We start from the raw sequence: 25,312 nt of genomic DNA on the forward strand, positions 1-25,312 counted from the left end.
CTTTCCCCCTAAGGTCAGGAACAAGACAGGGATGTCCACTCTCGCCTCTGTTATTCAACATAGTATTGGAAGTCTTAGCCTCTGCAATCAGACAACACAAAGAAATAAAAGGCATCCAAATCAGCCAGGAGGAGGTCAAACTTTCACTCTTCACAGATGACATGATACTCTATATGGAAAACCAAAAAGAGTCCACCAAAAAACTGCTAGAACTGATTCGTGAATTCAGCAAAGTTGCAGGATATAAAATCAATGCACAGAAATCAGTTGCATTCTTATACACCAACAATGAAGCAACAGAAAGAGAAATCAAGGCATCGATCCCATTTACATGCACCAAAAAACATAAAATACCTAGGAATAAATCTAACCAAAGAGGTGAAAAATGTATACACTGAAAACTATAGAAAGCTTATGAAAGAAATTGAAGAAGACACAAAAAAATGGAAAAAGATTCCATGCTCCTGGATAGGAAGAACAAATACTGTTAAAAAGTCGATACTACCCAAAGCAATCTACATATTCAATGCAATCCCTATCAAAACAACACCAGCATTGTTCACAGAGCTAGAACAAATAATCGTAAAATTTGTATGGAACCAGAAAAGACCCCAAATAGCCAAAGCAATCTTGAAAAAGAAAAGCAAAGCAGGAGGCATCACAATCCCAGACTTCAAGCTGTACTACAAAGCTATAAACATCAAGGCAGTATGGTACTGGCATAAAAACAGACACTCCAATCAATGGAACAAAACAGAGGACCCAGAAATGGTTCCACAAATGTATTGCCAACTAATTTTTGACAAAGCAGTAAAGAATATCCAATGGAATCAAGACATTCTCTTCAGCAAGTGGTGCTGGGAAAACTGGACAGTGACATGCAGAAGAATGAACCTGGACCACTTTCTTACACCATACACAAAAACTCAAAATGGATGAAAGACCTAAATGGAAGATAAGAAGCCATAAAAATCCTCAAGGAGAAAGCAGGCAAAAATCTCTTTGATCTTGCCCGCAGCAACTTCTTGCTCAACACGTCTCCAGAGGCAAGGGAAACAAAAGCAAAAATGAACTATTGGGACCTCATCAAAATAAAAAGCTTCTGCACAGCAAAGGAAACAATCAGCAAAACTAAAAGGCAACTGACAAAATGGGAGAAGATATTTGCAAACAACATATCAGATAAAGGATTAGTATCCAAAATCCATAAAGAACTTTTCAAACTCAATACCCAAAAACCAAATAATCCAGTGAAGAAATGAGCAAAAGACACGAATAGACACTTCTCTAAAGAGAACATCCAGATGGCCAACCGACACATGAAAAAATGTTCAACATCACTCATCATCAGGGAAATACAAATAAAAACCACAATGAGATACCACTTCACACCTGTCAGAATGGCTAACATTAACAACTCAAGCAACAACAGATGTTGGCAAGGATGCGGAGAAAGAGGATCTCTTCTGCATTGTTGGTGGGAATGCAAGCTGGTACAGCCACTCTGGAAACCAATATGGAGGTTCTTCAAAAAACTAAAAATAGAACTACGCTACAACCCAGCAATGGCACTACTAGGCATTTATCCAAGGGATACAGGTGTGCTGTTTCAAGGGGACACATGCACCCCCATGTTTATAGCAGCACTATCAACAATAGCCGAAGTATAGAAAGAGCCCAAATGTCCATCGATGGATGAATGGATAAAGAAGATGTGGTATATATATACAATGGAGTATTACTCGGCAATTAAAAAGAATGAAATCTTGCCACTTACAACTACGTGGATGGAACTGGAGGGTATTATGCTAAGCAAAATTAGAGAAAGATAAATACCATAAGACTTCACTCATATGAGGAATTTAAGACACAAAACAGATGAACATAAGGGAAGTGAAGCAAAAATAATATACAAACAGGAAGGGGACAAAAACATAAGACATTCTTAAATATGGAAAACAAAAGAGGGTTACTGGAGGGGTTGTGGGAGGGGGTATGGGCTAAATGGGCAAGGGGCACTAAGAAATCTACTCTTGAAATCATTGTTGCACTATATGATAACTAATTTGGATGAGAATTTTAAAAAATAAAATTTAAATTTAAAAAAAATTTAAAAAATTGACTATATTCCAAATTATGAGGAGGAAAAAATGACTGGAAACTAAAGTTGAACTAAATGTGAAAAACTATAACCCTCAAAGAAGCAAATATATGGTACTGTCTTGGGATTTTTCTGTTCAAAGATGATTGGGATGAAGGAGGGAAAAGAAGAGCCAGGCCTGTACTTACTCTATGATTGAAAGTCATCAAATAATGGCTTCGTTTTGTTTTATGTAACAGCTTAAAAGAAAATCTGAAGTGAAATGTGTTTCACAGCCCATATGAAGAATTCTAACATCTTTATATTTTTTCACATTATCATCAGTAAAGAAATTTTTTTTTTATTTTTTTAACGTTTATTTATTATTGAGAGACAGAGAGAGACAGAGCATGAGCAGGAAAGGAGCAGAGAGAGAGGGAGACACAGAATCCAAAGCAGGCTCCAGGCTCCGAGCTGTCAGCACAGAGCCCGACACAGGGCTCGAACTCACAAACTGCGAGATCATAACCTGAGCCAAAGTCAGACGCTTAACCGACTGAGCCACCCAGGCGCCCCAGTAATTATTTTTTATATTCAAGTAATTTAAAAAAGCAAACAAAAAGCCCAGTCCATCTATTTCTCCCATTTCTTGATATCAAATTAAGAAATTGTGATCTCATTATAGTATTTAGTATATAAAAATAAATATAAGAAAAAATTGTGAAAAGGACAAAAGGAAGTTCCATATGATAAATGAAAACAGAGTGAGAATAAGCACAGAGAGATTGGGAGACTGGTTGTTGCTGTTTTTGTTTTTTTGTTTTTTGTTTTTTGGTTTGTTTGTTTTGTTTTATTTTGTTTTAAATAATATTTTTTGAACTATTTATTTTTGTGAATGCATTATTAGTATGTTTTCTTTAATATAAAAGGGAAAAAATGAATATGTGTAGGTAAACTCAAACTTAACCAAAAAGAAGGTAATGTGGTAGTCATACATAAGAAAATTGAATTCAATATAAAGAGCATTAACTGAGACTAAGAAAACCAAAAGGAAAAAGAAAGGGAGAAAAGATCTGAAATTTTATTGTCGGCTGAACAAAATAACAAGGGGCTAGCCCTGCCAGGCATGAGTCCATACTACATGGTGTCTGTAACTAAAAAAGAGCGGGACTGGTGCATGAATATATAAACAAGCCAGTTGAATAAAATACAAAGTCCAGAAACCAACACAAATGTCAGTGAAAACTTAGCATACAGCAAAGGTGACACATTAAATCACCGGAACAATGATGGACTTTTAAATAAATGGTGCTGGGACAGTTGTGCAATCACTTAGAAAAAGTTGTAAAACTCACACCGTACAGAAGAAAAAACTCCAAATGGATAAACAGATCAACGATCTCGATGCAAAAAGAAGGAGAAAAAGAAGGAGTGGGGGTGGAGGAAGAGGAAGAGAGGGGAGGGGAGAAAGAAGAAGAAATGGTACAAGTCTCCCAAGAAAACATGAATGAATCCCCCTTTAACCTCAATGTAGAGGAAGGCTTTCTATGATTCAGAATCCAAAGTCCATAAAAGAAAAGATAAATAATTGTGATTGCATAGAATTTTTAAGATTTATGCATAGAGAAAAGCCACCAAAAACAAAGTCAAAAGACAATTGATCCAATGGAAGAAAATATCTGGAAAAGATACCACACACACAATGACTAAGAACTCTAATATTAAAAATGGATAGATAGATAGATAGATAGATAATCTTAAAAACGTCAAAAGATTAAAATCCTAACAGCAAAGCAGGAAAAAGGACATCAACAGTTCACAAGAAAGATATCAAAGTGATACTTACACACAAAGAAAATGTTAAAATTCACTCCCAATTAGAGACATGCAAATTAAAACAACACTGAGATACCGTTTCTTGCCTATTACGCTGACAAACACCAAATGTGTAAGAACGGATGTGTTAGCAGTGTTGTGAGGAAATGTGCATGCTCAGACGCTGCCCGTGAGAACACACACGCCCGGGAACCTGACAACACCTAATGAACTTGCATGTGAACGTGCATGTGGACTGGGTTACCCCACGTCTAGGGAATTACCCTGCAACTCTGCCTCCGACCATACACAAGTGCATATTCTAAAGGTTATTTATTACAGCATGATTTCTAAGTTACAAATGTTGGAAACAACACAAAAACCATACCCTGGAGAGTGGTTGAGTAAACTGAGGTATGCTCCCGTACTGGAGTACCATGCAGCTGTTAAAAAGCATGTGGCAGTGCTCTGTAAACCGAGAGGCACGGCCATTCCAAACAGAATAGTCAATGAAGAAAAGTCAAAGAACAAAGAAAATATTTGGAAAAGATACCACACACACGATAACTAATATCTCTAATATTATATATATATGATACATATGACGTATATTCAGTAAGAAAGTTTATAAAAACATAAATGTATGCATGCACCTCTTGGGAAAGAAATAGAAGAAGGACTGGGGTGTCTGGGTGGCTCAGTCGGTTAAGTGTCTGACTCTCAGCTTCGGCTCAGGTCATGATCTCATGGTTCGTGGGACTGAGCCCCACGTCGGGCTCTGCGCTGACAGCACAGAACCTGCTTGGAATTTTCTCACTTCTTCTCTCTGCCCCTTTCCCTCTCACACACTCTCTCCCCAAATAAATAGATAAAACTTTAAAGATTTTTTTAAAAAAAGAAAGAAAAAAAACAAGAACTCTCTTAAAAAAAAAAAAAGAAATATAAGAAAGACAGACTAGAAACTATTAAGATTAGTACCTACAGAATGGAGGTGACATGAGTGGAAAAAACAGGGAAGAGAGAACAAGTGGTGGGCTTGAATCCCAATCCCCTGAATGCATCTTTTTGTGTAACTCTTACTCTGAAAAGCATGGTTATGTTGCACATACCTAATAAATAAACAATTACAACCAAGCAGGAGGGGGCACTTGGGTGGCTCAGTCAGTTAAGCGTCCAACTTTGGCTCAGGTCATGATCTCTCAGTTTGTGAGTTCGAACCCCGCATCAGGCTCTGTGCTGACAGCTCGGAGCCTGGAGCCTAATGCCTGCTTCAGATTCTGTGTCTCCCTCTCTCTCTGCCCCTCCCCTCGTCTCTCTCTCTCTCTTTCTCTCTCTCTCTCTCTCTCTCTCTCTCAAGTAAATCAACAAACAAAAAACAAACAAACAAACAAAACAGCATTTTGACTACATACCGTAAGGCCGAAAACAAATAGCACTGAACATAAAATTGTGTTTTACGTGGTAAATTTTTCTCAGGGAATTGGGTTAGCAACTGTAAACAGTATACAGTATCGATCATGTGTATACTAGGGTGGGGCAAATAAAAAATACATTATGGGCAATCAGAATGTGATTTTCTACTATCAGAAAGGAGTCACAAATTAAAGAAGGAAGGCTGGAAGAATGTCGGTAGAGTAGATTGAGTCAGAGGATCAGTTTGAATTTATGGTTTCATGTATATTTCTGGGTAGAGATACAGATGTGTGTATGTTCTATTTTCTACTGCTGCTGGCAGAAAGGGCCTAGAAACATGGCACCTGCTGGCCATGAGCACACCCAGGACCCAGACTTTACTTTCTCAATGCCATTCTTCAATAAGAGGAAGAAGACCTCCTTGGGAAATTGGTTGGCTCCAGAACTGGAGCAAGGAAATGCCAAGCTAAATGTTGGAACGTATTGTGGCGCCAGAAAGTAAGGAGATTCTCAAATAATGATGAGGAGAGTGTACTTAAAGGACATGAGAGCCAGCTTGAAGGAATCCCCCAGTGCTCAAATTGTCTGGGACAATTTGAACATCAAAATAAATAATGATAGGGATGGATTTTAACCCAGAGAATAAATGTAAAGATCCGTGAGTCCATACTTCTGTAAGTATATGAATATATATAAATGAATGAGAAAGATGGGTCAGTTCTACCTTGCAATGGAATTCCAATTAATAATACATCATTAATTCGAATTCCCGTTAATCAGTAGAATTCCAAATAAATAAAAGAACGATGGAAACAGGAAATCTCGTTTAGATGGGACAACACAATAATGACACTATAGATAAGAATCAAGAAAAGAGGCTAAAACGAGTGAGTAGAAAGCCTGGCGAGAAAGAGGATCTCTGTGTAGTCCCCAGCCATCTCCTCCTAAATTACTTATTAATTACAAAGGGAAAAGTAGCAACTTAAAAGTAGAAAAACTTGACAAAGACCCTGATAACCAAATGACCCTAGTGTGAAGTCATCAACAGCCATAAGATATGACAACAAGGTGTACCCCCTGAATTATTATATACTGAGAAGAAAATATCACTTCTGTGGTATTATTCTTGCCCCAAATAGGTAACCTCAGTTATCATGAGGAAACATCAGACAGATACAAACTGAAAAAAAGAAAAAAATTCTAGAAAACAAGGGGCCCATCCTTTTTTAAAGTCTCCAGGTCATGAAAAACAAAGAACTGAGATACAGTCACCGATTACGGAAAAGACGTAACAACTAAATGCAATGTGGGATCTTGGGTTGGACCCCACATGGGAGAGGGAGCATTTGTGGAGAGACTGATGAAATAAAAACAAAGTCCACAGATGTATTAACAGTATCGTACCAATGTCAACTTCCTAATGTTAAGCCTTGTGCATACTAGTTACTGAACTCGTCAACACTAAGGAACACAGAGAATATAACACATGGGAACTCCATTATTTTTGTGACTCTTCTGTAAGTTTAAAGTTTATTTCTAGGGGCGCCTGGGTGGCTCGGTTGGTGAAGCATCCGACTTCAGCTCAGGTCTATGGGTTGAAGCCCCGCGTCGGGATCTGTGCTGACAGCTCAGAGCCCAGATCCTGCTTCACATTCTGTGTCTCCCTCTCTCTCTGTCACTCTCTCACTCCCCACTCGCTCTCTGTCTCTCTCTCTCAAAAAACTGACCGACAAAAAAATTTTTTTTAATTTATCTCTAAAAAAAAAAAAAGGGCAAAGAAATGTTTAAAATTGTGCCATGAAATAAAGCTAAAAAAAGATTTATTTATGGTCTCAGTTCAATAATAAAGGATTATATTTTACTGTTACATGCAATAAAAATTAAACATGATGATGATAAGCTTCAGGGCAGGGAGGACAGAACCTCATACACCTCTGCCCGGAAACCCAGAGAAATATGAAAGAACCAACAGTCCGTTTACAAAGGAGACCTAAGTGTAGACATGGTATGACTAATATGTGTAGGGTACAAGAAAGGGGAGACAAATTTACTAAATGTGGAATTGGTTGGTTTTACTTATCTTGATTAAAAGCAAGTGATTGTAGGCTGTCAAAAAACAAATAGAAACATTTCCCATTTACACTCATGAACATTTGATCTTTCTACCGTATTTGCACCATGGTTTGCCCACCAGAAAATTAGATCAGCAAACATCCTCCATATGTACCACTTCCCATCTCTGAGCCTACCTGAGGAGAAACCATTGTTCTAGAAAACTGGATTCTCTAATGAATGACTGCCACACAGAACCAAAGAACAGAGTGAGACAGGTTCCAAAAAGATTAATGGCAAGTGCAATCTGCATTGCAAGTTTGATTTCCTGGAAATAACCACAATGATGGAAGATTTTCATTCAGTTAGTTATTGCCATTGGGATTAACCTGGTTGAGTGAAACCCAAATTATTTTATTTTTTTCCAAATTTTAATAGGAAAATTTTCACACAGAAAAATGGACAAATTTGACAGTGAACACCGTTTAGATTTCACCATGAACATTTTACTACATTTGCCTGTTTTTTAGCTATTTAGTTGACTTCTACTTATCCACTAGCCCATCTTACCTCTTGATGTATTTCAAATAAGTGGCAGACATCCATACATTTTCCCCTCAACATTTCAGTGTGCATCTCATTAAATTTCAATGGAACCATCTTTTTAACCTCAACTTTTCTGGGTCTGATGGTTACACCTATAGCTTGTGGCTATCGGAATCCATCCTTGCCTCTGTTGACCTTGTGTGTAAAGTAAGCCTGATCTGCAAAGCCGGCCATATGAGGTGCCCTGAAATCCCAGGCGTAATCCTCTCCTGCAGGCGCTTTACTTTGAATCATTTAGAGTCTCTGTGCTACACGAAACACCTACTCTTAGGGGGGTTGAGAGAACAGAGGAGTGATTACTTTTTCATGGGCATGGACAGTGTTCATACATAGGAATCGCTGAATATGAAATTAAGTACTGATGGTACCTGGCAGTCAAATAAGATTCACTCCACAAGAGTCTATTCAAATCTTTGTATGTACATGACTTCTTCTAAGGAGCGTTTCGTAGCTTCCATATTTTCAAAGAAATCAGTGACTCCAATAACACTGAAGGCCACTGCCCTAACATGTCCCTCCCTCCAGAGACTGCATTAGCAATGTCAGATGCGTTCTCTCTCTTGCCTGCCACATCCCACGGTTGACTTATATTTAGCTTAATTCAACCGAAACTCTAAATTTATTTTCCCCACATTACGCTTTTAGTGTAGATCATTTTTGTTTATTTGTCTATCCTGGTGATTAGTGAGTAACTTTGTCCATTAAGCCAAGTTGAATGCATCATTAACCAGAGAAAAAGAGAAAACAGGTAGTGAAAAGTCAATAGTTGGTGATATTTATGACATCCCTCAGAGTGTGAATAAAAGAAAGATCGTTCTAGCATCATGACTTTAGTCTTAACCCTATGACTCACTCTTCGGAAGACTTTGGTGAATTACATCTTCCAGCTACCTTTCTCTGCAGAAAAATCCACCAGGGACTAATAGGTACAGGAAAGTGTCTTGGGTTTATCACTGACACAGTGGCAGGGGTGCTGGATCCCGAACCACTTCCTCCATAGACTCTGAATCTCCCACAGAATCCAGCACAAAACCATCTCGAGAACAGGGGCTCAGTAATCGCTTATTTCGCCGGAACATTCAAATGCATATACAGTTTGGAATTCACCTTTGTTGCGATAATATTAACCTTCTTGAGGACCAATGTTTTGGAAACAGCAAGACCCTAAAACTTCTAATTCGCTTATGCATATGCAGTTAAAGTGATCATTGGAGGTTTCAAGTTCATAAAACCATATTTTCTAATTTTGCTGTTTTAAACCAACCTCCTCTACTTTCAAGAGGGAATATCACATTTAGGAATATCACATTCTTTAAGACCTTAATTCCTTTTCACATCAGTTCTGTCATTAACTAGCTGTATCATCTTTCGCAGCCCGTCTTCTTCATCGGCGAAATGCTATTTGAGAGTGATTGCCTGCAGCTAGAGCACCATGGGAAGGCCCACTGTGAACCCGCTCTGAGCTCAAAAGGAACCAGAACTAAGATTGATTACTAAATCTGTCCTAGACCAGGTACCTGAAGAAATCCTAATCCCAAACTCTCTAAAAGAGTTTAGACACATAGAAAAAAAATTTTTAGTTTGGTAATGGGGTATGGCATTGTTTGAGGAGTGACTACTGAGTGCTAGTTATCTTTGGGCTTAGTGCTCACAACAACTCTGTGAGCTAGGTACTATTATCCCCATTTTACTGATGGGAACACTAAAGTCTACAGTTTAGTTTTACAGCTAAAACTCTCTCTTTGGCAACCCAGTGAGTTTAATCTGGGAACAGTCTTGATCTTAGACTGGAATATCTTCTCTACACAACAGAGTCGATCTCTCTGACGTGGTTGAGTGAACAGAGGAGGTAACCTTGGTGGACTGAAATCCTCCATTGAAGAGTATTCCTTGCAAGAACAGAGCCCAAGAGCAGATCTCTGCTGCTCTCTAGTGGCCACTGGCCACACTGTTTTTCATGGAATGTAAACTGGCCTCCTTGTTTGGGGAAGCGAGGGGCAGGGGGCAGTTGGTCAGATGAACAATAGCTATTATTTAAGTATACACACACCAAAAGAAGATACAAGAAATTATCTCTTCTGCCTCCCTTATCACTAGTAAGTAATTCAACGTTTGGGTGCAGGATTGTGTCATTTTGTTGTAATTTTAGGAGAAGCAGTTGTTTGAGGAGCTGAGAAGCTTGCCTCTTCCTCATGCATTTGCCTGGATTTGGCATGGCGACTGAGACCTTCTTGCTCTGTCGTCTGCATTTCTCATTTCCTATTAGTCGACACTCCAAACTTCACCTTTGTCTGTCACTTCCCTCCCCATCCATTGGGCCACTCACATGCTGATTTGTGTACCTGCGATCTCTCACGTTGCCATGTCAATAGCGGTTATCATAGTGATAGACTGTATCTAACAGTACCACACAATCCCTCTGTCCTGATTTAAATATAAAGGAGCTCAGAAGTGTTGGATAATGATCATTATCTTTGATCTCTTCCAAACAGTCCAAAACTTCTGCAGCACTAAAGAAATAAAAGCAACTAGGGAGAATAAAATAGTGACCAACAATAAATGCCAAGAGGCATTAACTTGATGGATGGGCACTAGAAGATATGGGTCACGTTCCACTCTATGCAAAGATCGATGGTAAGGAAATGTATCATCTATAATTTACTTCTTGCACCTACATGGGTACTGATTTTTTTTTCCCCAACTAATGTGTAATAGGCTCCCGGATGGTAAATATTATTCCATGATGATAATCTTTAAATACATACATATCAGCTTTATGAAGAGCTTTGAATATTCATTACGGCCTTGTTAAAAGATCTCTATTTATCCCCCAAACACCTCAGTGATATTTTTGCCTTCCTCTGAAACAGAGGCATCTCATGTACTTAATCAGCACCTCTCTTCGAGTTCTTTGAGTTAACTTTTGCTTTTCACTGTCTCCCTGGAAACAGCATGTTGTCTCAGTATAGAACTATTTCGGTAAGAGGAGACAAAAGAACATAAAGTTCCCCAACTTTTCTGTGGAGGAGGGGAAGAAGCAGAGTACAGCAGGGGTTAGAATTATCGAATGTTTAGAGCACGGGTGAGGGAGGGGAGGACGCTGGCAGCACTTAGCAGCCAGGGCAGCTAAAGAAAAGAAGTGCTTTGTAAAAGATGGCATAACAGTCCATAACCAAGCAGTTATATTCGTCCCAGAAATCTGCCACATAGGTGATGGGTGGGATTTTTAAAGTTCTAGAAAGTTCTCAGGTCCAGGCAAAATCTGTCTACTTGCTGCTGCATGCTGGTTCTTGAGATTACATGAGAGCGTGGCTAAGCCTTGTGTAACCCATGACCCCTTAGGATAAGCATCTCTCAAGGCCTCTTGTAATATCATTTAAGAGTTCAAATTAAATTAAATAACTTACCTAAAAACAATGGCCCAGCTCTGTAATAAATAAGTCATAATCAATATCCTAGACTCTCACTCTCTGAGTTGGTCCTCCCAGGAAATAGACTCTGAAGCAGAGATTTACATGGAGAAACTATATTGGAAGGCATTTCAGGATCTTCCCTTGGGTGTATTAGGGGAGGGGCAGTAACAGAGCAAGATTGGGCAGAGAGAGAAGTTGGGGCCTCCGCTGATTCCATAAGGAGCTCTGGATCCAACATGGCGCTTCAGAGTTGTCTCGAATTGAGGTAAAAAGCCTGGGCCATTGTATCCTGGTATCAAAAGTCACTGGATAAAGGCTATACCTGGAGAAGGGACATGACCTTGGGCAAGGCAGCACCCTTGAGCCAGAGACAATTCTGGGAGGGACAGAGCTGTGAGCTGTCAATAATTAACACTCCCAACAGTTTGGGTGACAAGCGTCCTCTCCAAAAGGAAGGACACAGGCCGAATACCCGAGCTCCTACAATGCTTGCCAATCAGGTTCAACCTTGTGGCAGGAAGCAAGAAGGACCCAGGCAGCAGCCCTCCAATGAAGGGCCTCTGACTGTCATGATTGTCATTTATGCTTTGTCTCAAAGCACAAAGGTAGTTTCCTTTAACCAAACTCATGCAACACTCCAGAGGAAGAGCTAGGACCAGAATTGAGGTCACCAAATCCTCCTCCAGTTCTCTAAGCAGATGAAAACCCTTCCTAGTCGATTGCACTAACCTATCAATAAATCCCAGGGAACGCCCATTGATCCAACACCCCTGGGTGTGTTGTAGTTTGCAATTACAGAGAGCCACTTTATCTCCTATGACCAGTCTTCCACTATAATTCTTCCCTGGACTCAACATGCTGGAATTAAGAGTGGTGTAAGTAAGAATGCAGATTCACTCATCATGTAACCTAAAGTCTTAAATGTTCTAGAAGATCCACGGCAAAAATGTGAGACTCGGAAGACTAAGCTTTTTGGGTGGGTTACATCCTACCGATGCTGGAAAGTGGTTACAGCTCTCCTGGCTTAATCTCCTACCCTGTATACCAAAGCCTTTCATCTGCTCTTGAAACAGAGTTTGGGAGCCCATTTTCCTCCTATTTGTCAGGATTACACAGATAGTTTCACATTCTATAACCCACCTCATCTCTTTGGCTGCTTCACACAAGGCAACCCACAGAAACATAACTCAGTTTTCATTTTCCACCTCACATCTGAACCCCCTCCCTGAATTCTACTGTGCTTATCGCTTTGTCGGAAAACTTCAATCTGATTGGCAGACAGAAATTATATTTGTGAGCTCCTCCAAAAAGCATCTCTTCATGTATGAATAATAAACCAACAGGCAAACTTGGCAGTTTTTGTGAAAATGGGAAGTTTGTGAGCCAGTTAATAGGATTTTAATAAACCAGGCCTTGCGTTGAGTGTTGTGCATTTGCTGAGATCTGATTCCATCATTTTGACCCTCAGCTAAAATTTCCTATTCAGAAAACATAGAAGCCCCTTTCCCCAACCCTCGGCAGGCAGCAGAGAATCTGAAACTCTGTCTACTACACCTCTCCAGGATCTCTGATGAATCCCTAATTTAAAGACTAGGAATAAAATTTATTTAAAACTCATCAGTGGCGAGAGAAAACAATGCTCTTCTCTGGAACCATCCCACTCTGATTATTGACCCCACTTTGTGTTTAGTAAGAGGACCTGTGGAAAGAGTCAGAACAATTTGCTTCTTGGTTCAAGTTCAGGCTTTGCCGAGAGAGACAGAAAATCATTACCAGTTGGAAAGAGTTCAGCTATTTATAGAAAATGATTAGAAGCCCTCTACCCTGGTCCCATGGTCAGCTGTCCACAGTCCCCCAAATCACCCTCACAATTTACACTTTTCTCGGCAGAGAGTATTAAACCGTCAGAACAAGCCTTTCACCCTGTCACAGTGGAGGTGAATGCAGAAGCTTCAAGCTCAGTGTGACTGTGGAAAAGACCTTGAGGACTCAGAGGGCATGCAGGAGGGATTCCGCATTGATGCTTCCTCCCCAGTAGCAACTTAGCCTTCTCTGGAAAACAGTGCTCACTGTGGAGGCGCCCCACGGAGGCCATTTTGACATTTTCAAAGAGGGCAATGGATTCTGGGAAATTAGTCCTTTCTGCCCTCCCTTGGCACAGGTATACTTCGTCAATTTTCCCAAGTACCATCTTTTAGTAATGATGCGCATTGCATCCCCACACCTGACCCTTCCTGTTCCCACTTCCACCTACTCTATCCTTGGCAATTCAAATTCTATCCATGCCTAGCTCAAATCTCACCTCTTCCCTCACTCCCAAGACCACCATGATCTTTCCTTCTCTGATTTCCCACCAGAGTTTTCATATATAGCACAGAAGTTGACACTTATATACCCTGGTATGTGTACATTGTTTTCTGAGCCCCTGGCACCCATTGCTGGGGTATCTAATGCTCTGGCATCTTGACGTGACCTAATGTTTGCCTTCGCCTCAGTTGCTCCTGCCTTGCTCTACTGGTTCTCCTCTGCTCTCACTATCTTCATGTCACTGTCTGCTACGTCATGGAATCTGTTCCCTGCCCTTCCTCTGCATGTGTTTTGGTTTCTGCCATATCCTCTTGTGCTGGCTCCTCTGCATGTTTCATATTCACACTTACAGAGAGAAAACACCTGTTGGGGCCAACTGGTCATTTCCTGTGCTGACCACAGCTCTCATACCAACCCCCATCTAGACCACACTGCTCTCCTCGTTGCACTTGTCCTCATTCCAATTAGCTGTGGCCAAGATGTCAGGGTCATGTGATGCCAAGAATAGTGACCTAGGTGCAAGGAACCACTCAGACAGGGGTGAGAATATGGTAAGCACCGGGCACATCTGGAAGACAACGTCCCCAAAGCCACGTTCACAGCTCCTGCCCCCTCTGCATCACCTCAAGGTACCCAACGTGGCATGTGGAAATACATATTTTAAACGCTTTTTTTTTTTAACTTTACACACTCACTTTGTGGTAGACAACTCATGACCTACCTCCATCCCTGGTTAAGTTAAATATCTGCCAGTTTTTTATAAGACAGTTATATCTCAACATTTCTATATTCTATCACTTTCCCCATTCGTTTCTGAAACTAAAGTCCTTGCTTCATTCAAATTTTAACTCAAGTTGAATGTCTTCAGGATAGCTTTCTTGGTTAAATATTTTGGCCGGTCAAGAAGACAAAAGTATATTTGGTGAAGGCAGAATGTTTTCTGAGTGCTTGCATAACTTCTGGAGTGCCCAGTGAAGTGACTGCCACATAGGAGGGGCCAAAATGGTTGTCTAATCGCAAGAAATTCCATAACAACATTATGGAATCGTAGCTTAGGAAGCAGCCGTAGAAGCTGTATGGTTCAATCTTTAATTCGGCATCATGCTTGAAAAATGGCCATTCAGGCCCAAAAAGGACAATCCCAATTATGGAAAGATCAACTCTCAGCAGAAAGGCATTCTGTTCATTGAGCCAAAATCCATCTTCCTATAAATCCACTCATTTGTCTTAATTCTAAGCAAGATTCAACACAGAGAAAGCCTAATTTTATTTTCCACATAAAAGTCTGTTAAATATTTAAAGGTGGCAATTGAGCATTTCCCAAGTGCTTTTGCCAGGCTAAATATGCAATATTAGCTGACTCAGATTGTTTTTTATTTCGTTCTCTTCTATATAAGGTACCATTGATTACAATAGGAATAGTGATAGGAAACCCTCAATCAGCCATTCATTCCTCATGTGACAGAGTTTTAAAATTTTCATTATTCATAGACCCTCCTCTGGATGCACCTTGCAATATTCTTTCTTCTTTTTTAATAAAAATAGTATTTTACTTGGGGGGGGCGGTTATTACAGGTGCATTAAATTTACATGGAGATGTCAATCAAATTCACATCTTCACATTACTGAACCTTTCTTTTTAAATTTTTTTTATTTTTTAACTTGTTTTATTTATTATTTTTTTAAATTTACATCCAAATTTGTTAGCATATAGTGCAACAATGATTTCAAGAGTAGATTCCTTAGTGCCCCTTACCCCTTTAGCCCATCCCCCCTCCCACAACCCCTCCGGTAACCCTCAGTTTGTTCTCCATATTTATGAGTCTCTTCTGTTTTGTCCCCCTCCCTGTTTTTATATTATTTTTGTTTCCCTTCCCTTACGTTCATCTGTTTTGTCTCTTAAAGTCCTCATATGAGTGAAGTCATAGGATGTTTGTCTTTCTCTGACTAATTTCACTTAGCATAATACCCTCCAGTTCCATCCACGTAGTTGCAAATGGCAAGATTTCATTCTTTTTGATTGCCGAGTGATACTCCATTATATATATATATACCACATTTTCTTTATGCATTCATCCACCGATGGACATTTGGGATCCTTCCATACTTTGGCTATTGTTGATAGTGTTGCTATCAACACATGGGGGTGCATGTGTCCCTTCAAAACAGCACACCTGTATCCCATGGATAAATGCCTAGTAGTGCACTTGCTGGGTCATAGGGTAGTTTTATTTTTTAGGTTTTTGAGGAACCTCCATACTGTTTTCCAGAGTGGCTGCACCAGCTTGCAATATTCTTTCTTAACTTGCCCATATTTGGTCCCCGTATTAAATAGGACTATATAATAAGTCTATGATCTGGTGATTCCAACAAAATAATGACCGCAGTTCATGTTTGGTTGTCATCTGCATTGCCTGATCTCCTCACTCACTGCCGTGACTGGGTCGTGCTGTAACTGCCATGTTCACTGCTGTACTCCCTGTTTCTAGGCCCTTCATATTTCTCATAGCAACCGGCAGGCTGACTGGTGCTTAATAGCTGTTAAGCAAATATACACACTTTACTGAATGACTCACAGCCAATTCTGACCCTTAGCCCTTTGTCACAGGATATTCTTGCAAGCCTAGGACAGTCCATCCCCTCCTATTGCTTCTAACTAACTTAAACCATGTTACATTCCATCCGATTAGATTGATTCAGGATGCCAATCTCTGAAAATACTTTTGAGGGGCGCCTGGGTGGCTCAGTTGGTTGAGCGTCCAACTCTTGATTTCCGCTCAGGTCGTGATCTCACGGTCGTGAGACCGAGCCCCCGTGTCGGGCTCCATGCTGAGTGTGGAGCCTGCTTGGGATTCTCTGTCTCCCTCTCTCTCTGCCCCTCCCCTGCTCATGCTCTCTATCTCTCTCAAAATGAACAAATAAGCATTTAAAAAGGTTTCAAAGAAAATGTTTTTGAATCGTGCATTAGTCACCAAAGTTTTACCTCTTCCTTCTAATGTTGCATCAGTCACATATTTGGTAATAATGCTTGATGTGTCCTCCCAGAAGCCATGAATTAAATATTAAACAGAACAGAGCCAACAGCAAAGTTCTCTGGCGTATTGCTGGAATCCACTCTTCAGCCTGCCATAATCCATTAATCTAACTCTCCGGATAAAGTTGCCGAACTGACCCACATCTATCAGTTTACCATCTAGCCTATGTTTCTTCTTTTCCACAAAAGAACATGAAATAATTTGTCAAGGGCTTTCCTGCAGCCAAGGTATTATGGGATATATCAGCGGTATGCTCCCCCTCGATTTCCTTTAGAGCAAGAATTTCTCTATGGAGATGTAGAAATTGCTTCATGGAGAAGGCCTTTCCTATCTCCACCAAGCTAAGATAATTCATATCTGCATGGAACCTCATATATTACAGGGTATGTTTATGAGACCCGCATTACTAGTGTTCAAATGCCTGCCAAATATAAAGGACTCTGCCCAGTGACAAATGTACTGTATCTTGTGCGATGAGTTTCATCACCACCCCATTCGTAGGGTATTTTTATATCCATGAGAGAACTGAGAAGACCGAGGCTTGGAAATGCTACGTAATTTCCCCAAGTTCCAATACGCAATAATATCTGTTCCCATGTGACTTAGTTATCACCAGGGCTGGACACTTAATTTGTGGAGTCCAGTGAAAAATAAAAATGGATGATCCCCTATGAGGGACTGACAGAATTCTATGTTCAAATCCTAATCCCCAAGGTGATGGTATTAGGAGGTGAGGCTTTGGGAGGTGATTAGTCTCTGCCCTCATTAATGGGATTCGCGTCCTTGTAAAAGAGACCCCAGAGGGCTCTCCTGTCCCTTCCATCATGTGAAGGCACAGCAAGGCGATGGCCGTCCATGAACCAGGAAGCGGGTCCTCACCAGATATCAAGTTTCCTAGCCTCCAAAACTGTGGGACATACTATTATGTTGTTTATAAGCTGCTCAGTCTATGGTTATAGAATAGGGGCTGTTATAGCAGCCCAAATCGTCTAAGACACCCGTTGTTCAAAAAAGTAGGAAGAAAGGTGTGTAGTTAAATGCACTAAGATATAAGACTTTTTCCTTTCTCCCACAATCTCTCAGTGTGTCATGATTTTTTTTACTTGCTATCTAATGTCATTGTCAGTACCAGAAGATGGAAATTTTAAATTATTAGCATGCATTTTACTGTTCACCTTTATATTATGCAATACCAGTAGTAAATGTAAATGTAAGTGTATTTAACTGGCATGTGACATCACAGAAATTACACAATATGTATTCAGTAACTCGTAGATGTATACGTATTTCATTCTTACCAGAATGGTGGAAATTCTGCACAAAACTAACTTTTAAGTGTTTTTACTTCACTTCTAGATACTGCACATTCTACCAACACCCATCTACCTTTGGCTTATTGGTGACTAAGGAAGGACTCGAAGGAAAATGAGTCGCCCTATCTTTCCTTTTCCTTCTGTTTCCTTCTATGATTTTCAAAGGCAACAATTGGTCAGTACAGGGAAGGAATACGAGTAAGAAAGGACAGGAGATGGTTCTTAGGTCCTTAGTGTTTCTTGGAAAGCCATTCCTTTTTTTCTGTGTTCAAGCAGATTTCTGGTTCAGACAGAGTGCATGGGCTACTAGTGCCCCACGCTCTAAATCACTGATATAACACGATTAACTTGTACTCACTTTGAGTCTTGCTGAACTCCCACACGTGCTGGGTCTGCTGGACTTCTGTGTGCATGGGTCATCACAAACGCTGTGTGCAAGTGGCCGGTAAGAAACAGCAGACAGACACCTATCGCCTCTGCTCGCACACATGCTCCATTGTCCCATTAGACTTCATCTAAGAAACACAAGTTCAAATATAAAATCATTAAGAACTTCAAGGCAGCAACAGCACAGCATTAAGTCAAGTGCTGGGCTCCTCTGATCACGAGGTCCTTCGTTCACCCATGAAGCCAACCCTGGTGTCACCACCAATCACTAGACCCCTGATTGCCTCTGAGATCTCCCCTCCTGCTTCATTCCCTTGCTCGCCACCCTCCAGACTCTTGGGGTATTTTTCTCCCTGAAAAACATGTCAAGCAATTTCATGCCTCTATTTTGTGGTACTTTGCTGTCCCTCTGTCTGGAAGCCTCCACCACGTTCACATGTTCCACTCCTTATTATTCAGACATCAGCTCCAACGTCAAGTCTCAGGCTTGCCCTGAGTGCCCTATTCAATGCTCCCCGTCACTCTGTCATAGTATTTTATCTTCTTCATGCCACATATAATCATCTGAATGCATCTCATGTATGCATTTACTTGTTCACTGCCTGTCTCTTCCAAGAGAATGTAGGCTCTCGGAGAGCCAGGCTATCGTCTGATCCAGTCACTGCTGGGTGCAGCTCCTAAAACCTTACCTGGCACAGGGTAGTTGCTCAATACATATTCAAGGAATGCATGCCCAAATCAGTGAATCTGTGTGCCTATGCCAGACCACACCTCATGGTCCCTTCTCAATAAATATTAATTAAATTATAAATGTGCATAAGATGGCCCATTTAGTAGAACGCAAGGTCCTTGGAAGGAGAGAATTATGCAAAAAGAATTAACGATTACAAAGGAGGTAAGATAAATTACTTCAAAACAGATATATGGAAATGGCTGCATGTTCCCCTCCCCGCCGGCTCATTTTTCTTTTCCCTTTCTTGCAGTAAAACCATAATATTGAGCTGGTAACAGCCCAGCTGTTGCCATAACAACAGAGTCTGCGGACACAAACTTTCAGCCGAGATGAAACCACATGATGGAGAAAGAATTGTTTGGCCAAGGCCCTATCGGAAATAATTACAAAGATGACAGAGGAAAGAATTAGCCAAGTAAATTGGTTTTGAACAACTGCATCTTCTTAGGCAGATAAGAAAATAGAAGATAAAGCTGAATCGCACCTAAGAATATATATCTGTGATGGAAAGTCACACAAAGTCAAAAAAAATTTTTTCCCCATTTTGTAAGGAAATAAAGTTAAATATAAGCTGATCTGGAAGAAATAGCACCCTTCAGACACTTTGGCCACTTCTAATTCAAGTTGAAACTGAACTGGCCCGGCTTTGCCTCCATTTCAATATGTTTTTACGCAATTGCAGGGTTCTTGACAGAATTGTGGGTTAAATCAAATATCTAAAAACCAAATAGGAATTCAAGTGCACTGACTGTTTTGGGTTTTAAAGGAACTTTGGCGGGCGGGGGGGGGGGGGACCCTTCTTCAAAGCAAATAGTTCCTCTGTGATAGGACCAGAAGTTCTCTCATATATAGACCTTGTAAGTTTTTACATGATAAATATTCTTAAAGCTAAATTCTTTCAGTGAACGAACCAAAAGTATTTAAGCTGATTATTTCCAAATGGAATCATTTTTGGGAGGGCCTCAGTTTGTCCACATGAAATGGGAAATGACCGTTTGCCAGTCACCAACCTCATTATTTGAACATCTTTTTCTCTAAGTTGTCTGAATTCATTTCTTGAAAAGCATACACAAATTAAATCCCTCGATGATTGCCAAATGAGCTGTTTGTTTTCTCTTACACATTCCTCCTCTGCATTTTCTCATTGTCACTGTCAACATAGACTTCACCTTTGTGACTCTTGGGACACGTAGGGTTTTTGATTTCTATTTAGTGACTCTGTTCCTTTACTTCAGCCTGTGCAATCAAGCAACAACAACAAAATCTTATTTAAAGTAAGGTGAAGTCTTCTCTAGGCATCATTTCAGGGTTTTTGGAGAAAGGAGATTATAGAAATTCAATAAATACATAACCACCTAAACCATCTGTGTTAATAAATTAAAGCCTCTTTGGACAAAGACTTCAATTTAAAAAGGAGCAATTCTCACATGAGTGTGTGCAAACAGTGACTTGTTTGTTCTTTTAGTTGCTTCTAGGAGGGGTGTTGCTTAGCTCAGCAGTAGAACAATTATAAATTTCTGCTCTGTTATTTATATTGTGCTAAGTTGATTTGCCTAATTCTTCAAAGGCAATGCAGGGCGATTCCCATTTTCGTGGAAAATTCAGCATTTATTTGTGTATGTGTCTCATTTTTCTGAGATGCAGTTTTGTGTCAGTCATCCTGTAAGGTACACCATGAAATCCAACTTAGTTCCAATCCCATACAGCTATTTATTTGTTTTTAGCAGTGTGCTTAGCACCAAGGATGAAAGAAAAAGAGTTACAGAACAACTGCCTTCCGGGAGCTCATGGTCTAACTGGGAAAAAGAGTGAGGCCCAGGAAATAATCCAACAGTGGGGGTGAGGTATGAAGATGGTGGAACAGTCTGTCACTCAGAAACATGAACTTCAGAAATGGTGGAGCTGAGGTGGAAAGGCCCGAATTGGATCTTAAAGAAGGAGACAAATGTGGCCCGGTGGAGAGGAATGGAGAAAGTATCCTGGATTAGGAGACCTGTAAAAGGAAAGACCCAATTCTCTTCACTCCCCGCCATCTCAGGTTAGTGCAGAAGATCCTGCAGACACCCAGTCACTAGTAAGTGCTCATCGCCTCCCTAGCCTGGTCTGGTCTGGTCTGGTCTGGTCCAGTCTATCCTTCTGATATCCCACCTCCTGCCTGGCTCCCCTCCCCCAGCTCATCTTCTACCCTGCCTGGGAATGACCGTAAAGCAAAAGTATGTCCACATCATTTCCATGTCCACAACTCATCAGTGGCTCCAACATCCAAAAAGCATTGAACAACACCAGAAGATTGGTTTATAACACACAGCAACCTGTTTTCCTCCCCCCCTCCCCCCACCGCTTCTCTTCCCCCTTATGCCACACGGCAGAGCACAGGAGATACTCATCAGCCCTCTCTTCCCCAGTTCCCAAAAGGTTTCTCAGGCATTCCGTCGGTTCTGGGACCCTGTCTCTTCCTCTCCTCTGCCTGCAGTTACAAGTTACTTCTAGGAGTACATCTCTTGCCTCGCCAGTGTCATTGCAGATCAACTTCCAGACCTTTCCAGACTGCCTCTCCACCCATTATCCCAATTTGCACAAACAAAGCCGCCAAGAGGACCCAAAATTTCCCTCGGGCAGGGCAGGAGACAGGCTAGGAAAACACTTGAAATTGTTCCTGTGGAATACATTATCTCATTAAATCTTCCTGGGAGCCTTTGGATGTAGACTCCGTTATTCCAGAAAAGGACATATCGTAAGGCCCTAGCAAAGAAGAGAAGGACGGTTTACTGTCCCGGTCTGCTCAACTTTAAAGCTCAGGGTCCCCTCCGTGACAATGCCCTGTCTCCTTTCGTGCCTTGCACAACACAGGTGTCCAATAATCCTTCAAGAAAAAAAAAAAAAAAAAAAAAAAGCAAACCGGAGGCTCGGCGGCTCTGAGACTATCGGGGCAACGCGTGCACTCAACAGTTAAGTGGGTTTTTCTGCACAACCGTGAGGCTGTCAGACAAGCCAGGAGGAAGCCCAGGAGTCCTGCCTTCACAGCTTCCTCAGACAATTTAAACAGCTTTAGAAACTTTTCACTTAAGGAAATTAGAGGCTTAATACCGGCAACGCTGAATGTTTTTCAGGAGCTTGTCTCCCCAGAATCCGTAGCAGCTGTGTGCAAATTAATCAGTGATTTGCAGGCTACACGGAGCCGAGATTGGAGAAACAGCTGGGCATATTTATGAAAGTTTGTCAGGGATGTACCAGCGTGTTCAGAGCTACCTTCTCCACTAAGTGTCATTTCGCTGGCAAAGAAAAGGAGAAAGCGAGACAGATCCCGCCGGTGTCTAGAGGATTAATGAAAGCCTGGCAGAAATCTGAAGCTGAATATCTCTTCTCGTTCTAATTGAGGCGGAGATTTATGGGAAAGGGTCTGGGGAGCCGAACTGCATCAGGCACAGCGCTGATGGGTGACTTATCTGATAACTATGGTGGCATTCAATTTTCGGTGAGTGTGGCCAGCTGCTCTGCACAAGAGCCGCGACATCCGGCCAGGGTCGGATTTGAAGTCCCCGGGGCCCGCCAGTTTCTTCTCTGTGCGTCCTTCCCCTGGTGGCTCCTGCCATCCCCTCTCTCTCCTTCAGCCTCTACCCAAATTTCAAGAGCAAATAAAAGAAAACATGCCAGAGAATCCACAGCGGGCCTAAGTGAGTCTCATGTGTCACGACTCCTTTTTTTTTACCTTTATATACATATGGAGAAAGCACAGATGATGGAAAAAAAAAATCAAAGCACACAGACTGAGAGAAGGAAACCAACTCTTCTGGGAAAACTCATTGACAAGCAAGAGAACCTACTTTTGGAGACCCAAGGTCTTGTTTCCAGCGCATTCGCTCACTTGATCTCACCTATTTGTGTGTCTTTGTCATGAACAAATGTCCCAAATAGGGCATGGGACATATTTACACGCCTAAATTGCTTATCACTTATCTGAAATTCAAACTTAACTGTACATCCTGTATTTTTATGTTTCAAGTCTGGCAACCCTACCTGTAAAGGAAAAGACTGGAAAATATTTGGCAATCGTACCACAGCGGACAGCCCCTCTGGGGCCCTGCCCACAACCTCGTTCTTCCACACGGTTCCGTGTATGCCCTTCCCCAGCCTTCCCAACTGGAATCTGTCCGAGCACCAGAGCTAGGTCTGAGCATGTGGCCCTCTGGTTCCCAACTTCCTGTCAGAGACATATGCAGATGTAGGTTTCACATTAGTATTCTATAAAAGTTTACCAGATTCGTTGGGGGATGACTTATGTCAAGGTGGGTTTAAATGTGTTGTTCACTTATTACTTTTTGAATCATACTCAAGTGTGGTATTTTTAGTGCATTCCTATATCAGCTAGGAATGCATTGAGTTGCAATTAACAGACAGCTGGGCACATCACTGCCTGAACAAAACTGAGATCTTCTTTACGGGAAACGAGGTCGAAATAAATACTGAGTGGGTCACCAAGAGAGTCTGCCATAATTCTTTAAATATACTTCTCTCTTTATCCTATCGAGGATCTTTCAATCTTACAGTTGGTCCCCTTATAATCCAGGATTTCCCCAGAACTTAAATATTGTAAATACAGTAAAACCTTGGATTGCAAGTAACTTGTTCTGTGAGTGTTCCACTAGATGAGCAAACATTGCTAATAAAGTTTAACTTGATAAACGAGCGATGTCCTGCAATGTTAGTATGTGACGCCAGACATCACATGATCACAACTGAGCCGATGGTTCTTACCTCTGTCTCTGTCTGTCTGTCTCTCTCTCTCTCTGCAGGATTGTGGGTGTTGTGGGTGATCATCTCGCATGCTCGGATGCTCGGTCTCAGGCCACAGTGTTTGGTAGAAAACTGATTTTTCAGAACATTGGAAGGTGCCCACAATGGGCACTAGTGTATTTTTTTGTCAAGAGTTTATTAATACTTTACTGTAGTCAACATCCATGCGAGCGTATACAATGGCCGCCATGCAGAAAAAGATTCCACTGAGCCAATAGATAGCAGTGATTCCATTAGTGATAGTGAAAGTCACCCTACACAATAACCCTCCTCTCTCTTGTCTCCCTCACACCAGCCACGAAGGTTTTCAAAAGTAAGTGCAGGTTAATTTGTTTATTTTTCTTTATATTTTGTATTTGCTTCATTAAATTGTATTATATTACAGTATTGTAATCATTTTTAGATGAATATTTTTGGGTTATGGAACAAATCATCTGAGTTTCCAATATTTCTTCTGGGAAGTTCGCTTTGATATACAAGTCCTTTGGATTACAAGTATGTTTCCAGAAAGAATTATGCTCACAAACCAAGGTTTTACTGTAATGACAACTCAGGGAGGACATTTTATTATATTGTGGGCAATGCCCAGTGCCTAGCACAGTGGATAACTTACAAGTGATGAAGAAGAATTTTTTTTAAGATTCTATGTTTCTAAGTAATTTCTTACTTAAGAACCAACATGGGGCTGGAACCCACAACCCAGAGGTCAAGAGTCATATGCTCCCCTGACTGAGCCAGGCCAGGTGCCCTTTGAAAAAAATATTTATTGCTGACTGAGAAGAGTAATGAAAAATGTGACTCAGATAAATAGCAAAAGAGGAGTTTTAGTATTATGACCTCCACTGCTACCCCCAGTTTTTTACTGGTATTTTTTTTTTTACCTTAAAAAGGCTTCATTTGGTTTTATTTATACAGAAGTACTATGTTACTTCTAATTCTAATAATAGTGTACGATTATATTACTAAAGTAAATGTAGTAACACAAAAAACATGCTTGTTTTACCACATGGGGGTACAATGTGCAAAAGTCTCCCCTTAACCGCCGCCAGCCTGTTCCTTCCCCACAGAGAAATGTGTCTCCTGCGTGGGCAACACCACCAGTCTGTGCACATCCTTCCCATCATGTTTCTACACACTGACAATCATCTGTGAACACAGATACACACATTTTTCCTATGGTTTGTTTTGATCGTATACAAATTCGCATTAATGCGAATCACACCAAGAATATTGCTCTGTGGTGTTTTTCTTTGTTGTTTTACGTAACAGTAAGTGCTGCAGTTCTTTCCAGCGCCTAGAGGTCTTCCTTATTTTATTTTAGACATTCCTAGTAGGAGTTCCTAGACGTTCCTAAGTCACATATA

At 40.9% G+C, this 25,312-nt stretch overlaps 1 protein-coding gene across 10 annotated transcripts in view; it reads right to left on the bottom strand.

Annotated features, from left to right (window-relative positions):
* The window catches only part of LOC115516757, a 189,186-nt gene that overhangs the window by 109,377 nt on the left and 54,497 nt on the right, over positions 1-25,312 (bottom strand). For 9 of the 10 annotated variants that reach the window (XR_003969641.1, XR_003969643.1, XR_003969640.1 and 6 more), the window contains one exon: positions 18,393-18,549. The gene's annotated coding sequence lies outside the window, so the exon portion shown is untranslated. Of the gene's footprint in view, positions 1-18,392; positions 18,550-22,936; positions 22,945-25,312 lie in introns of all 10 variants that reach the window. The other variant, XR_003969644.1, reaches the window with a different exon arrangement.

Source organism: Lynx canadensis, chromosome B3 (genome assembly GCF_007474595.2).
Source record: "Lynx canadensis isolate LIC74 chromosome B3, mLynCan4.pri.v2, whole genome shotgun sequence".
Classification (NCBI taxonomy): domain Eukaryota; kingdom Metazoa; phylum Chordata; class Mammalia; order Carnivora; family Felidae; genus Lynx; species Lynx canadensis.